The following is a 16,893-nucleotide window of genomic DNA, read 5'->3' as shown; positions in this document are numbered from 1 at the left end:
ATGCTTTTCTCAAGTCTCCCGCGTATCATCTCGTACGAAGCGGATGTTTGTCTGAAGTTTCCAGTGTATTGATACGATTATGAGAGGAACTCCTGTTTTATACGGAGGACGCAACGACAGCGGAATTTCCAAAAAAAATGGTTCAAATGGCTCTGAGCACTATGGGACTTAACATCTATGGTCATCAGTCCCCTAGAACTTAGAACTACTTAAACCTAACTAACCTAAGGACAGCACACAACACCCAGCCATCACGAGGCAGAGAAAATCCCTGGCCCCGCCGGGAATCGAACCCGGGAACTGAGCGGAATTTCCAAACAACTCATGTTGGTACTGGAAAAAATAGCAAATTTTACTAAAAAAAAAAAGCAAACTGACGCTGTGCTCGATCAACAAATCCGGGCCATAAGCAACGTTCCACCAAATACTACAGACACTCTTTCTAATTATACTAAGTTGTCAGTTCCTTTTAAACTGCTTCAACTTCCTGAACCTGTCACGCCAATTACTATATTAGGTGAGGTTCACAGTTAGGTTGAAGCCCTCGTAAGGAGTGATCGAATTCAGATCTCGGAACATATGTAGAAAAATCCGAGTAAATGAATTAAGAGTGGAAAAGATCTACCGCGGTTTAATAAAAAAGTTCATAGAATGCTGAGCAAGCAGAGATCGTTGCACTCTCGTCGGTCTATAAAAAAGTCGACGTTGGAGACATAAAATTCCACACTCATACCTTAGCGAAAGATCTTCCCGGGAAAACAAGAAAATTCAGGTCTTGCTCAAAACTGGTAAGTTTGTCGAACGCTTCTATCCAGTCACTCTTCGGCCAAGGTTTTGTGGCAGTGGAAGACAACAATAGGGAAGTTGAAGTTTTAAATTTCGCGTTTAAAAAAAACAGTTATGCAGGAGGATCGTACAGACATATGATCGTGTGGCTGTCGCGCAAATTCCAATACGGCGGACATAGAAACAGGTATCCATGATGTTAAGAAGTAACTGAAAAAGTCGAAAAAAGTCGCCAGATCATGATGGAATCTCAGTTCGGTTTCACAGAGAGTACTCTTCGGCACTGGCCCCTTAGTTTGCATTTATCACGAATCTGTTGTTAGCGCAAAGTTCCAAGCGACTGGAGAAAGGAGACTCCTGTATATAAGAATCGTAAAAGAACGGGCCCTCAAAACTACAGACCGATATCCGTAACACTGGTTTACTGAGTAATACTTGAGCATATTCTAAGTTCAAATATAACAATTTCATTCAAATAGAAAAGCTTCTGTTCACATATCAGAACGGATTTAGAAAGCATCGCTCGTGCGAAATTCAGCTTTCCCTTTTCTCGCACGATATATTGCGAACCACGGACGAAGATCAATAGGAAGATCCCATATTCGTAGATTTTTCGGAAAATGTTCGCTTCGGTTATGCACGGCAGACTGTTAACTAAGGTCCGAGAATGCGGATTAAGTTCCCAGATATAGGAGTGGCTTGAATAATACTTAAGTAACAGAATGCAGCACGTTGTCCTCGACAGCGAGTGTTCATCGGAGGTAAGTGTATCAGCAGGAGTGTCCCATGGCAGTATGACAGGACCGCTCATTTTCTCTATAGGGTGATTTTTTCCACCGTGTACAAACTCTAGGGATTGATCGCTGAGAGGATGCGGGACAAAAAAGGTCTAAACGCATGGTCTCCACGCTAGACACCATTTATTCAATCATACTTTGTTACAGAGATTGCGTGCTGTACCATGCAGCCACAGTTACAGTTCGCATGGTTTCCTCCTAGAGTGTAGTACTGTTCCTCATACGACATGCCCTAGCACCCTCTCCTGCCGCCGGTCAGTGTGGCCGAGCGGTTCTGGGCGCTTCAGTCTGGAACCGCGCGACCGCTACGGTCGCAGGTTCGAATCCTGCCTCGGACATGGATTTGTGTGATGTCCTTAGGTTAGTTAGGTTTAAGTAGTTCTAAGATCTAGGGGACTGATGACCTCAGATGTTAAGTCCCATAGTGCTCAGAGCCATTTGAACCATTTGATCCTCTCCTGCCATAGTAATTGGTAATGTACCCGATTCACTTTTCCTGCTGACTCACCTTGTAGTGGACATGACTCAGCCTGGTACACAATGATTCCGTATTCGAATCGAGAGCTTGCCGACATGCCGTTTACTTATGGAAAGGCAAACGGCAATGGGCGACGGGCAGCAAGGTTGTATCAGTAGATTATCCCCGCCGACGACAACCACAGCATTCAGTGTTTGCAACAGCGTTTCGCCGTTTGTCTGAGACAGGGTCGTTTCAGGAAGCATGAAATCATGAAGGACGTACCCGAAATGTTCAGACACCAGACCTGGAGGAAGTGTGATTAACACTGCGGAATGCGACCGCCATGTCAGTACCAGGCAGCTGGCCCGCCAGTACAGGGTAAACCAGATGACCGTCAATTGTTACTACCCTTATCACTTACAGCGTCTGCACGGCTTACTAGCGACAGACTTTCCACATCTGGCACAGTTTTGTCAGTTGTTTCTTCACCAGGCAACCACGATTCCGAGATTTGTGGCATCCATCCAATTCACAGATGAGCCCACCTTCACGCGGAGTGGTTTCTTCAACTTTCATATCAGTCATCTGTGGGATAGTACGCAAAACTCCCATGGTATGGTGACAGCGAATCATCAGCATCGTTGCAGCCGGAATGTGTGGTCCGGGATAGGTGGTGATCGTATTTTGGGACCAGTCTTCCTTCCACGTAGTCTAACAGGCCGGAGCTAGCAGCGTTTCTTGCGTGTGACTTTGGCTCCCCTGCTGGAAGAAGTGCCATTGATGATTGGAACCGTTATGTGGCTGCTACATGATGGCGCTCCAGTCGACTTTGCCGTCAATCGTGTCTCTCTGGTCGATGGATCGGACGAGGGGATCTAATTACATGACCTGCTCGTTCACCGGATCTCAACTCGTGAGATTTCTAGTTATGGGGCCATCTCAAAAGTTTCGTGTATGCAGAGCCATTCCAGATGAGACACTGGAGCAGCGTATTCGTGCTGCCTTTAACACTGTTCGGATGCAGCCTGGCCGATGTGAATGTATGAACCAGAAGATACTACGGCGCGTACACGCATCCGTTGAGGCACATGAAAACCATTTTCAACACATACTGTGTAGTCCTGGATTGTCTCTGAGCCGCAGTAGCGGATTTGGATTCATTAAACCATAAACGACACTGCACACGCTCTGCACCCTTATACAACTCTATTATCACTGTTGGAATAACTCATTCACGCATGACATCTCGTGGGGACATCGGAAACTAACAGTGTTACGCGGGAATAAAACTTGGAGGATATTCTGCATGCAGTACTGTATCAAACATTTCTGGATGCTATTTACTCTTTTCACAATTAAAGGTTACTTTCGAATAACTTATTTCTAAACACCCTGTATATGACCACGAACTTCTATTTCTCTGGGGCGTGTGTGGAATAAGCGATTTCAAGCACCCTCGAAGTCCAGGTACAAATCGCAGTGAAAGGAATGAAAATACGTATGTATAGAAAGTCCACTCCTCATATTTAGTGAGAAATGACGTCGCAGATCGTTCTTGAAATACACCAGGTGAATTACTACGTTTTTATTCATGCAACTGCAGAGTAGCAGGTGCAGCAAAAGGAGTTCCGCCTAACTTCGTATCGAACGAATATTGGTGGGACGCGACTTCAGTTGGATTCGTGACTAATGGCGATAGAGTTTAGGTTGTTCTGCGCACTTGCGTCACGCATTTTCCGACAGCCAACGAGCGTTCACTGACATCCTGAGAGCTCTGCTGTGAATGTCGTATCCAGTGCAAGTATTGAACGTGATCATAGCGAGTTATTTAGTGAATTTTTGTTCCATTTGTTGCAAGTTGTCATAGCTGATTGTGGTGGTAAGCGACAAATCCTACACAAGTAAGTGGGAGACGTAATTTACAAGCTTCCATCAAGCGCAAACCCTACCGCAACTGTCGATTCGCACCGGCAGCAATACAATTCCCGCTTGTGTTTCGACCTACGCAAACCACCGTCGTTCGTGACAGGACTATAGTTAGAGGAAAGGGAATTGTAGCTATTATTGTATAGTTTTATCTGAAATGAGGACAAGAGTTTAATATTACTACAACGTAAGCTATTGGTTGCAAAACATCAAAAGCGAAGTCTAATATTGCACTAAATTTACACTACTGGCCATTACAATTGCTACACCATGAAGATGACGTGCTACAGACGCGAAATTTAACTGACAGGAAGAAGATGCTGCGATATGCAAATGATTAGCTTTTCAGAGCATTCACACAAGGTTGGCGCCGATGGCGACACCTACAACGTGCTGACACGAGGAAAGTTTCCGACCGATTTCTCAGACACAAGAAGCAGTTGACCTGCGTTGCCTGGTGAAACGTTGTTGTGATGCCTCCTGTAAGGAGGAGAAATACGTACCATCACGTTTCCGACTTTGATAAAGGTCGGATTGTAACATATCGCGATTGCGGTTTATCGTATCGCGACATTGCTGCTCGCGTTGGTCGAGATCCAATGATTGTTAGCAGAATATGGAATCGGTGGGTTCAGGAGGGTAATACGGAACGCCGTGATGAATCCCAACGGCCTCGTATCACTAGCAGTCGAGATGACAGGCATCTTATCCGCATGGCTTTAACAGTTCGTGCAGCCACGTCTCGATCTATGAGTCAACAGATGGGGACGTTTGCAAGACAACAACCATCTGCACGAACAGTTCGACGACGTTTGCAGCAGCACGAACTGTCAGCTCGGAGACCATGGCTGCGGTTAGCCTTGACGCTGCATCACAGACAGGAGCGCCTGCGATGGTATACGCAACGACGAACCTGAGTGCACGAATGGCAAAATGTCATTTTTCGGATGAATCCAGGTTCTGTTTACAGCAACATGATGGTCGGATCCGTGTTTGGCGAAATCACAGTGAATGCACATTGTAAGCGTGTATTCGTCATCGCCATACTGGCGTATCACCCGGCGTGATGGTATGGGTACCATTGGGTACACGTCTCGGTCACCTCTTGTTCGCACTGACGGCGCTTTGAACAGTGGTCGTTACATTTCAGATGTGTTACGGCCCGTGGCTCTACCGTTTATTCGATCCCTGTGAAAACCTACAATTCAGCAGGATAATGCACGACCGCATGTTGCAGGTCCTGTACGGGCCTTTCTGGATACAGAAAATATTCGACTGCTGTCCTGGCCAGCACATTCTCGAGATCTCTCACCAATTGAAAACGTCTGGCCAATGGTGGCCGAGCAACTGGTTCGTCACAATACGCCAGTCACTACTCTTGATGAACCGTGGTATCGTGTTGAAGCTGCATGGACAGCTGTACCTGTACACGCCATACAAGCTCTGTTTGACTCAATGCCCAGGCGTATCAAGGCCGTTATTACGGCCAGAGGTGGGTGTTCTAGGTACTGATTTCTCAGGATCTATGCACCCAGATTGCGTGAAAATGTAATCACATGTCAGTTCTAGTATAATATATTTGTCCAATGAATACTCGCTTATCATCTGCATTTTTTCTTGGTGTAGCAATTTTAATGACCAGTAGTGCAGTTGCCAGTGACTGTAAAGGCTGAGTATTGTGACGTCGTGCTAGCAGAAACGTAGAGAAACAAGTGTAGAGCATCGTAAGGGTAAGTACTGATTATTAACGTTTGGATTTGAAGATGCACCAACTAGTTTAGCAGCTTTCAACCAACTTCCTCCTTGTGGTAGTCAAGAGCCGGTTGGCAAACAGGACTTCTTGTTAAGTTTGTTCAAATGCCTGTGGTGACCCTTTCTTCGTTCCGCGTAACTGGGTTGTAGAAGGTCCAAATTTTACCTTTCCACTGTTTGGGCAGTCAGAATTATGCTTCACTCTTCGCCCTTCTATCTCCCCTACGCCACGAAATATCTGAACATCTGCAATCTGATGGTTATCTCCGAAACATGAAGAATGCATCACCATGGCACAAATGAAACCGAGATAAGATAATCTGACGTAATTGTGATACGTAAATATGATGCCCTTCCCCTCGTTTCCAACATCTAAACAGTGGACTACAGGCGTTCAAGTAAGAGTTATTTATTTCTCCTGGCGGATATTGTGGCGAGAAATTACGCGACAACGGTAACGGCTTAGGAAGTCGGGATTTTCATTCCAGGTGCCGTTTCCTGAAAGTTGAGAAGAACCGCCAGCCGTAGAGCGGACTTGTGTGTCTTTACACGTGACTGACCTACACGCGTTTCGCGTCTGTCTGGAGCACAGAGGCTTATCTGGGTCATACTGGGTCGGCGCCTGCCCCCTGACAACCAGTTCTGCGTGGTCGAGCTGCTACAACGTCCGCAGGGCTTTTTAGCGCCCACACTCTTGTTGACGGATTTTGTTCCCAAGCAGCGAAAGATACCACCTCACTAAAGCAGCTTTAAATATCCACCGTTACTTTCAGGTAAGCTGCATGTGTACTAGTGTTGTAAAAGCTATTGAAGAAGTTCCATTTTTCTTGAGCGACTAGTAATAAATACTTAGGTGCCCTTTGAAATGTTACTTCTATCTAAGTACAAGTGGAGTTTTTGGCACGTTTTGTTCTTCTCAACTAATGACTGAAGCCTATATTATCTGAGGCGGATGCTGACCGGGAAATACAAGCGGCGTTGCAAGACAGACCCACGTCCAGAAGCAGCTTCCCTGTTGACGACGTGGCAAGTGCGAAGTTACTGTCGTACCCATCAGGTATTTAGCATCTACACCCGCAAGTCTCTTTACTGTACATACCTGAGGTTACATATTCATATTTTCGCAAAATGGAATGACGTAGACTGCCTAGACTTATTAAGATCCAAGCTCTTAATATAACATTCCTACTCACTAATCTGGAATTAAACGCTAAAAATATGTAAAATGTGAATGGCTATACACAACGTTCTTTCTACTTTAACTCCTGGTGAGGACACCAATTTTTAACTCTCAAAAGGCAAAAGAAATTTGCTTAGATAGAGGCAATGAAAATTGTGATAGTTTCCACTCTGTTAACGTTCTCATGTTAAGATATCTACCCACAGCTTTTCACTGTCTACTTGATAGATGGTTGTCTTTGTGATCACTGTCGAACAGTACCAGAAAGTGTGAAGTGAACAAACAAAGGATACACGTCCTTGCCACCTCCTTTACATCAACTTTTGATGATATCCCACTAAAGTTAATGACCGACAGCGAAGTGAAGCTGCTGTACGATGTGCATTCAAGTTCTAAGGCCTCCGATTTTTTTTCTAATTAACTACTCACCCGAAATCGATGAAACTGGCGTTACTTCTCGACGTAATCGCCCTGCAGACGTACGCATTTTTCACAACGCTGACGCCATGATTCCATGGCAGCGGCGAAGGCTTCTTTAGGAGTCTGTTTTGACCACTGGGAAATCGCTGAGGTAATAGCAGCACGGCTGGTGAATGTGCGGCCACGGAGAGTGTCTTTCATTGTTGGAAAAAGCCAAAAGTCACTAGGAGTCAGGTCAGGTGAGTAGGGAGCAAGAAGAATCACTTCAAAGTTGTTATCACGAAGAAACTGTTGCGTAACGTTAGCTCGATGTGCGGGTGCGTTGTCTTGGTGAAACAGCACACGCGCAGCCTTTCCTGGACGTTTTTATTGCAGTGAAGGAAGGAATTTGTTCTTCAAAACATTTTCGTAGGATGCACCTGTTACCGTAGTGCCCTTTGGAACGCAATGGGTAAGGATAACGCCCTCGCTGTCCCAGAACATGGACACCATAATTTTTTCAGCACTGGCGGTTACCCGAAATTTTTTTGGTGGCGGTGAATCTGTGTGCTTCCATTGAGCTGACTGGCGCTTTGTTTCTGGATTGAAAAATGGCATCCACGTCTCATCCATTGTCACAACCGACGAAAAGAAAGTCCCATTCATGCTGTCGTTGCGCGTCAACATTGCTTGGCAACAAGCCACACGGGCAGCCATGTGGTCGTCCGTCAGCATTCGTGGCACCCACCTGGATGACACTTTTCGCATTTTCAGGTCGTCCTGCAGGATTGTGTGCACAGAACCCACAGAAATGCCAACTCTGGAGGCGATCTGTTCAACAGTCATTCGGCGATCCCCCAAAACAATTCTCTCCACTTTCTCGATCATGTCGTCAGACTGGCTTGTGCGAGCCCGAGGTTGTTTCGGTTTGTTGTCACACAATGTTCTGCCTTCATTAAACTGTCGCACCCACGAACGCACTTTCGACACATCCATAACTCCATCACCACATGTCTCCTTCAACTGTCGATGAATTTCAGTTGGTTTCACACCACGCAAATTCAGAAAACGAATGATTGCACGCTGTTCAAGTAAGGAAAACGTCGCCATTTTAAGTATTTAAAACAGTTCTCATTCTCGCCGCTGGCAGTAAAATTCCATCTGCCATACGGCGCTGCCATCTCTGGGACGTATTGACAATGAACGCGGCCTCATTTTAAAACAATGCGCATGTTTCTATCTCTTTCCAGTCCGGAGAAAAAAAATCGGAGGCCTTATAACTTGAATGCACCTCGTATTGCCCAAAGCAGTGTATTATGGTTTTAAAAAATTATTTGACATTTTAAATCAGGAATTATGAAATCCTTCTACTCCTCTAACTTTATTTTTCCTTGTGGGTACCATTTTTAGTTTCCTTTAAATAATAACTTTCTTGGTATTGTTATTTGTGTAAATGTCTACGGAAGAGTAATGCAGAGATGTCACAATGTACTCTTTCGTCTAAATCGAAATAATCAGCAACTGGTTGCTGTTTATTTCCATAGATACAGCTACAGTTGCTGAAGATGGATAAAACACTAATCTTTCATCTAACATGACTTCCACTGTTGGAAATATTGTGGATGTGAACACTTCAAGTTGCATGCTAGGTTCATATTCATTGTTGAACTCTTGGACTTTTTTGAGCGATCACTGCAATGCTGATGCATCTGTCTTCTGAAAGTCAAGTTTCCTTCCTGAAAGGAGGAATAATTTCGAAGGTCTTGCAAGACCACCAAAGCCGGAGCATTAGCCCAGTTCAACGCTTTTGTTGATGTTCATCTTATATCCTCCTTTCAAGACACTGTCCATTCCATTCAACTACTGCACCGAATGACATTGGGCATAGGCTACAACCTTGTCTTACTCCATTCTCAACCGCTGCTTCCCTTTCGTGCCCCTCTGCTCTTATAGGAGTAACTGCCATTTGGTTTCTGTACAGATTGTAAATAGCCTTTCGCTCCCTGTATTTTACCCTTGCTACCTTCAGAATTTCAAACAGAATATTCCACTCAACACAGTCAAAAGCTTTCTCTAAGTCTACAAATGCTATAAACATAGGTTTGCTTTCCTTAATATAGTCTAAGATAATTCGTAGGGTCAGTATTGCCTCGCGCTTTCCTACGTTTCTCCGGAATCCAAACTGATCTTCCCCGATGTCGACTTCTACCTGTTTTTTTCATTCTTCTGTAAGGAATTCCTGTTAGTACTTCGCAACCATGACTTGTTAAACTGATAGTTCAGTAATTTTCACAAATGGCAGCAACTAATTTCTTAGGAATTGCAATTATTACATTCTTCTTGAAGTCTGAGGGTATTTCGCAGTGTCATAACTTTTGCACACCAGATGGAAGAGTTTTGTCATGGCTGGTTCTCCCAAGGTTATCAGTAGTTCTGACGGAATATCGTCTACTCCAGGGGACTTGTTTCAACTTAGATCTTTCAGAGCTCTGTCAAATTCTTCTCGCAGTATCATATCTCCCATATCATTTTCACCTACGTCCTCTTCACTTTCTATAAAATTGCCTTCATTTCTTTGTATAGACTCTTTATATAATCCTTCCACCATTCAGTTTCCCTAATTTCTTAGGACTGGTTTTCCATCTGCGCTCCTGATACTCATACAGCTGCTTCTCTTTTTCCAAAGGTCTGTTTAATTTTCCTGTATACGGTATGTTTCTTTCCCAAGTGGAATATGCTTTTAAATCCTTACAGTTGTCCTCTGCTCATTCCTGCGTAGCCATTTTGCGCTTCCTGTCTGTCTCGATTTTTAAATGTTTTTATTCCCTATCGCCTGCTACATTTTCTGCATTTTTATATTTTTTCCTTTCACCAATTAAAATTTAATATCTCTTGTGTTATCCAAGGATTTCCACTAGGCCTTGTTTCTTTACCTATTTGACCCTCTGCTACCTTCATTACTTCATCTCTTAAAGCTACCCATTCGTCTTCTACTGCATTCCTTTTTCCTTTTCTAGTCAACCGTTGTATAATGCTCCCTCTGAAGCTCTCAACAGCCTCTGGTTCTTTCAACTTATCCAGGTCCCATCTTGTTAATTACTTAACTTTTTCCAATTTCTTCAGTTTTCATCTATAGTTTATAACCAATAAATTGCGGCCAGAGTCCACATCTACCCCTGGAAATGACTTGCAATTTAAGATCTGTTTCCGAAATCTCTGTCTTGTCATTATACAATCCATCTGAAACCTCCCTGTGTCTCTAGGTCTCTGCCACTTATACGACGTACCAAGTGTTAGTGACGATTAAATTATGCTTTGTGCAAAATGCTACCAGGCGGCTTCTTATTTCGTTCCTATCTCCCAGTCCATATTCACCGACTACTTTTCCTTCTCTTCCTTTTCCTACTATCGAATTCCAGAGCCCCATTACAATTAAATTACAATTAAATTTTCTTTATCATTATTAAACCCACTCCAGCATAATCCCTAATTTGACTTTGTATTTATAACCCTGTATTCACATGATCATAAGTCCTGTTCCTCATGCCACCGAACTTCACTATTTCCCAATATATCCGACTCCAACCTATTCATTTACGTTTTTAAATTTTCTTACCTACCTGCCCCATTAGCGTATCTAATATACCTCGCTCCGATCCATAGAACGCCAGTTTTGTTTCTCCTGATGACGACATCATCCTGTGTAGTTTCCGCCCTAAGATCCGAATAGAGGAACATTTTACCTCCGGAATATTTTATCCAAGAGGGTGCCATCGCCATTTAATCATACAGTGGAGCTGCATGCCCTCGGGAAACATTACAGCTGTAGTTCCATAGACTATTGCCCCGGCACGCACTGAAAAAGCTTCTTTCCCCCTTCAGGAGCCGCACGTTTGTTTGGCCTCTAAGCAGATACCCCTCTGTTGTTGCACCTACAGTACGGCTACCTCTATCGCTGAGGCACACAAGACGCCCCACCGAAGGCAAGGTCCATGGTTCACCTGGGGAAGGGGGGAGGGTGAGGTGGATGCCAGGTTTGACCAGCGTCTGCACTTACGTTCAGAATGCATTTCTCGCGGTGTTTCCTTATTTTTATTCAACCCTTGTGTTTCTTTGATCCTCTCTGTGTACCAATAGTATTGTAACTACAGTTTAGTTCGTTTGCTGTACATGCATGTGCAGATCCGAAACCTATGAATTAACCCTGAAATCCAGCCCCAAAAAAATAATAATAATCGAATAATAGTAATCTGAATCGTAAATGAGTTTGGTAGAACACGATGTTATTCACAAGTGTGCAACAGAATGGGCCACAGATCTTTTGCAACATGGAATCATGTGGAGAGTCTTTCCTATCGGAATGCGTAGTTATCTAAAAGAATATTAAAGTCCCTGATACCGTACTGATTCAAAATCAAGAAAGGCGCTCCATAGTGACTCAAATTAATAAATGGATGAGTATGTAAGTGCAGCCATGTCTCAAAAACGTAGACTGAATGCATCTCGCAGCAAATGATTCCGTCGGCATCTGCAAACTGTCACTGAGAACTTACCTTATCAGCTGAAAAGTAATTGTTTGAAAAGAATATGCTTTTCTTTGGTGATACCCTGAGTGCAATTGATCTTTCCGTTTTTCAGAACTGAACGTGTATGTGCTGTATGGCAGTGTAGTAAGCGCGTTACACTAGAGAAAAAAGTGATGTTTCAAACAACGATACAGGGTTACACAGAGCGTCTCTTGTGACTTACAGTATAGTCTGTGGGATATGGCCATCCTCCTACAGTACAGGCAATGCAACTTCAAACTGGTCTATGCAATGGATCAATACCATTATACACTCCTGGAAATGGAAAAAAGAACACATTGACACCGGTGTGTCAGACCCACCATACTTGCTCCGGACACTGGGAGAGGGCTGTACAAGCAATGATCACACGCACGGCACAGCGGACACACCAGGAACCGCGGTGTTGGCCGTCGAATGGCGCTAGCTGCGCAGCATTTGTGCACCGCCGCCGTCAGTGTCAGCCAGTTTGCCGTGGCATACGGAGCTCCATCGCAGTCTTTAACACTGGTAGCATGCCGCGACAGCGTGGACGTGAACCGTATGTGCAGTTGACGGACTTTGAGCGAGGGCGTATAGTGGGCATGCGGGAGGCCGGGTGGACGTACCGCTGAATTGCTCAACACGTGGGGCGTGAGGTCTCCACAGTACATCGATGTTGTCGCCAGTGGTCGGCGGAAGGTGCACGTGCCCGCCGACCTGGGACCGGACCGCAGCGACGCACGGATGCACGCCAAGACCGTAGGATCCTACGCAGTGCCGTAGGGGACCGCACCGCCACTTCCCAGCAAATTAGGGACACTGTTGCTCCTGGGGTATCGGCGAGGACCATTCGCAACCGTCTCCATGAAGCTGGGCTACGGTCCCGCACACCGTTAGGCCGTCTTCCGCTCACGCCCCAACATCGTGCAGCCCGCCTCCAGTGGTGTCGCGACAGGCGTGAATGGAGGGACGAATGGAGACGTGTCGTCTTCAGCGATGAGAGTCGCTTCTGCCTTGGTGCCAATGATGGTCGTATGCGTGTTTGGCGCCGTGCAGGTGAGCGCCACAATCAGGACTGCATACGACCGAGGCACACAGGGCCAACACCCGGCATCATGGTGTGGGGAGCGATCTCCTACACTGGCCGTACACCACTGGTGATCGTCGAGAGGACACTGAATAGTGCGCGGTACATCCAAACTGTCATCGAACCCATCGTTCTACCATTCCTAGACCGGCAAGGGAACTTGCTGTTCCAACAGGACAATGCACGTCCGCATGTATCCCGTGCCACCCAACGTGCTCTAGAAGGTGTAAGTCAACTACCCTGGCCAGCAAGATCTCCGGATCTGTCCCCCATTGAGCATGTTTGGGACTGGATGAAGCGTCGTCTCACGCGGTCTGCACGTCCAGCACGAACGCTGGTCCAACTGAGGCGCCAGGTGGAAATGGCATGGCAAGCCGTTCCACAGGACTACATCCTGCATCTCTACGATCGTCTCCATGGGAGAATAGCAGCCTGCATTGCTGCGAAAGGTGGATATACACTGTACTAGTGCCGACATTGTGCATGCTCTGTTGCCTGTGTCTATGTGCCTGTGGTTCTGTCAGTGTGATCATGTGATGTATCTGACCCCAGGAATGTGTCAATAAAGTTTCCCCTTCCTGGGACAATGAATTCACGGTGTTCTTATTTCAATTTCCAGGAGTGTATTTAATAGGATTATCACATGTGCTCGATGCCAGCATGCAGTATATGGGAGGAGAGAGATGCAGTAAAAATCTTATCAAGTTCTCTATCGGATGAAGTTATTAGAGCTTTCATAGTTCGTAATTTTTCTCTGTTGGATGGTACAGAATAACGATGATAGCATGTTGGAGTGATAGACGTGAATGGGCCCTGAGGGACACGAAACTGCTTCGGACTGCAGTATCTGTATGTAGTTTGGGGACACAACACAATGCTGTAGCAAAATCCTCATCCTTCTTCCAGTTCCTGCACTGTCTTTTCTGCTACCTCATGTTGCAGGAGCAGGCTTCATAAGGCGCTGAGCTTACACATCGTACACTGTTGGTGAAGCTATGACAACTTGTTGCCATTTCCACCGAATGCTCAAAACATGGTCCTGTCGCACTAACTCAGGCCACTCTGTTTCTACAGGGGTTGCAGAAGGTGGAGGATATAGCTGTCTCTGGCAACTGCTCAGTTCCGACTTAAACTGGAAGGATCACATGTGCAAAGTTGCAAGAGACAAAGGGACTACCTAAAACGATATTGGAATTTTACTGAAGCAGATAGGTTCGAGGAAGGTGCCTTGTTACGAGATAAGAGAGTGCCAGAAATATGATTCACTAGTGGCTGTAATCATCAAAGGACTTCTCCAAAGCATCCAATGCAGGTATGTGGTTGAATGGAAAGGCTTGATTCCAAATCCCAGACAGCATTTCTAGCGGATATTGTAACACTAGAGATCTGAAACGCCTGTGTACATTTCTTACGGCCTCAATCAGCACACCATCTACTGTTTGTGATCCTTCTCAATCAACCTTCGCCTATAACCCAGTGAATATATCATACTGGATAAATATCTAGTGGTGACATGAGGGTGTTGTAAATACTGGCGTCATACCACGTTCCTTAGCCGAATCACTTTCTAATTTTATTACGAGGTTGTACCATAGGCGACGTGTAACCGCACTGTAGGCCTGATAATATGTACTCCAGTGATCACCGTCTATATTCAGTGTCGTGGTATTTGTCTGGAAAAACCACTTCATTCATAGGTAATGCCATACCTCGATTTATAAAGCCAGTGTAGCTTTTAACATGAATACTTGCCTGCACCGCCGGCCTAGTGGCCGAGCGGTTCTAGGCACTACAGTCTGGATCCGCGCGACCGCTACGGTCGCAGGTTCGAATCCTGCCTCGGGCATGGATGTGTGTGATGTCCTTAGGTTAGTTAGGTTTAAGTAGTTCTAAGTTCTAGGGGACTGATGACCTCAGCAGTTAAGTCCCATAGTGCTCAGAGCCATTTGAACCATTTTTTTTTGTCTGCACCTGTAGAACCAAGACTGCTTGTGGCGGTAATATGATCATGTTTTTTAATATCTGGCGGTTTGTAAGACGATTACATCTCTCTTTCTAAGACACTGTGGTACCACTCACAAAAAAAAAAAAAAAAACTGATGAGACATTTCCACCCATTGCTGATTTTCTCTCAGTATTATTTCATATAGCCAGCAAACATTTATTGGCGATGCATTATACTTAGTAGTAGGGGGTGTGTGATAGGTTCACCATGTGTATCAGGCTTATAAAGTACGTGTGTGTGTGTTCCGACATGTGCAAAGGAAATGACTATGTCCGGTCATAAGGAAGGCATGGATTTGACGTGGAATACTGTGATAGCAAAGGGAAAAATTTGTCAAGTCATAAGAATGGTACAGATATTACTATTTCCAGGGCCACAGCTGTCAGCAGGGTGTATTTCCGATACTTCGCTCATTGTCGAATGTCGTCCGATTGAGACCATGATCGGAACATTTAATTGTAAGTATAGCGATCAAATATGTTTGTGACTCGTTTCCTAGGATAATTGTGTCTAGGGGTGCTTGGTGCGCCAGCGGTGGTCTGTGGCAGGAATGATTCACGTTTCCGGCTAACGGTAGGAACTGTCCAAATGGAGAGGCCTGTTGGGATGCAGGAATGTAGCTGAATTAACTATGTCGTCCTCTAGATGGCCAAATAGCGAACTAACACTTAGTATGTGTTTGATAGCTGTCGTGTTCGCATGGAAATTTGAGAAGATCCAATATGGACATGTGTGTTTGCGCTGGACCATTATTCCATCCCATGTAAATTGTCCGATTGACTGCTTCTTCACATTTCCCGTCTTCATTTAGTTGGGAGAACATCGATTGTGGTGTGCACATCTAGCAGTTGAAAAACAGGTAGAAGACACGTTTGCTGGTTCTCTAGACATGACAAACACCTTAGTTGACTTTGTAAATTATAGGGATGATTTGGAAACTGTTACATCACTGACATCTGTATTCGCAAGTGAAAATATCAGTTTCCTCTACTTTTTTTTTCGTGTTTTCACGTAAAGGTCTTCACAGACGGGATAAGTTTCTAGTTACTCAGTGGTTTACAGCACACTCCACCTAAAGTTTCGGGTTTCTAGAGAAATAATTTCCAGTCTATATCTTTGGAATTATGTTGCACAAGCGATACTGTTATGCAAGCGATATTGCTATGTGCTTTATATCGAGAATTATCTCGTAAATGGTAAATATTCTGGCAAACCATGTGAAAATACATGTGTCCTCGTAATCCCAGATTGGTGTAGAAAGCAAGCAAGCAAGCAGGTCTGGACCAGAAACGGTGACGCCTTTGTGCTGAGGGGAACCGAGCCAGCCTTTGTACAACAGTCTTCGCGGTATATGCACGAGTGTCCCCCGAAGATGGCATGATATTCTGGCAGACCATGTGAAATTACATATGCTCTTGTAATCCTGAAGTCTGGAGATGGGTGTGAAAAGCAAGCAAGCAAGCAGGTCGGACCAGGGACAGTAATGCCTTTGTGCCGAGGGGAGCCGACCCCAACTTTGTGCAACAGTTCTGAGAGTGACTTTCGTCCACTGAGGGCGCTCTGATCACATGTCAGGAGTTGATCACCACCCGACCTCATGGGAAATATCTAGTGCAGCGAGGAGTATACCTATTGTGCATGTGCTTATGCTATCTGTCTTCACAATATATGTACGAGTGTCTGGCGGTCGATAGCTATATGCATGATGCAAGAGGGGCGATTTTGTATGGCACAGGATATGAATTGTATGTTTACTACATCGACTAGGTACACGGTGATATATTGTCGGGTTGGACATCTGTTTCATGCTCTAATATTCAACCTTCCGTCCTTAGTGGCAGAGCAGTGAAATTGAGTAACAGTCTTTCCGTATTTGATGATCTGTAGGTCACTTTGCAGGATTTAATTGTCATTGCAATATGGCGATCTGTACAAAATAGTTTTTTGCCGCTGA

General features: G+C 45.0%; 1 protein-coding gene across 4 annotated transcripts in view; it reads left to right on the top strand.

Annotated features, from left to right (window-relative positions):
• The window catches only part of LOC126253597 (uncharacterized), a 323,092-nt gene that overhangs the window by 67,645 nt on the left and 238,554 nt on the right, over positions 1–16,893 (top strand). The window contains exon 1 of one of the 4 annotated variants that reach the window (XM_049955043.1): positions 6,352–6,494. The exons of 2 other annotated variants lie outside the window; for them this stretch is intronic. The gene's annotated coding sequence lies outside the window, so the exon portion shown is untranslated. Of the gene's footprint in view, positions 1–6,351; positions 6,495–14,227; positions 14,247–16,893 lie in introns of those variants that run through there. One more of the 4 variants, XM_049955080.1, reaches the window with a different exon arrangement.

This window comes from Schistocerca nitens, chromosome 1 (genome assembly GCF_023898315.1).
Source record: "Schistocerca nitens isolate TAMUIC-IGC-003100 chromosome 1, iqSchNite1.1, whole genome shotgun sequence".
In the NCBI taxonomy this organism is placed as follows: Eukaryota; Metazoa; Arthropoda; class Insecta; order Orthoptera; family Acrididae; genus Schistocerca; species Schistocerca nitens.
This window is presented reverse-complemented; position numbering and strand designations above follow the sequence as displayed.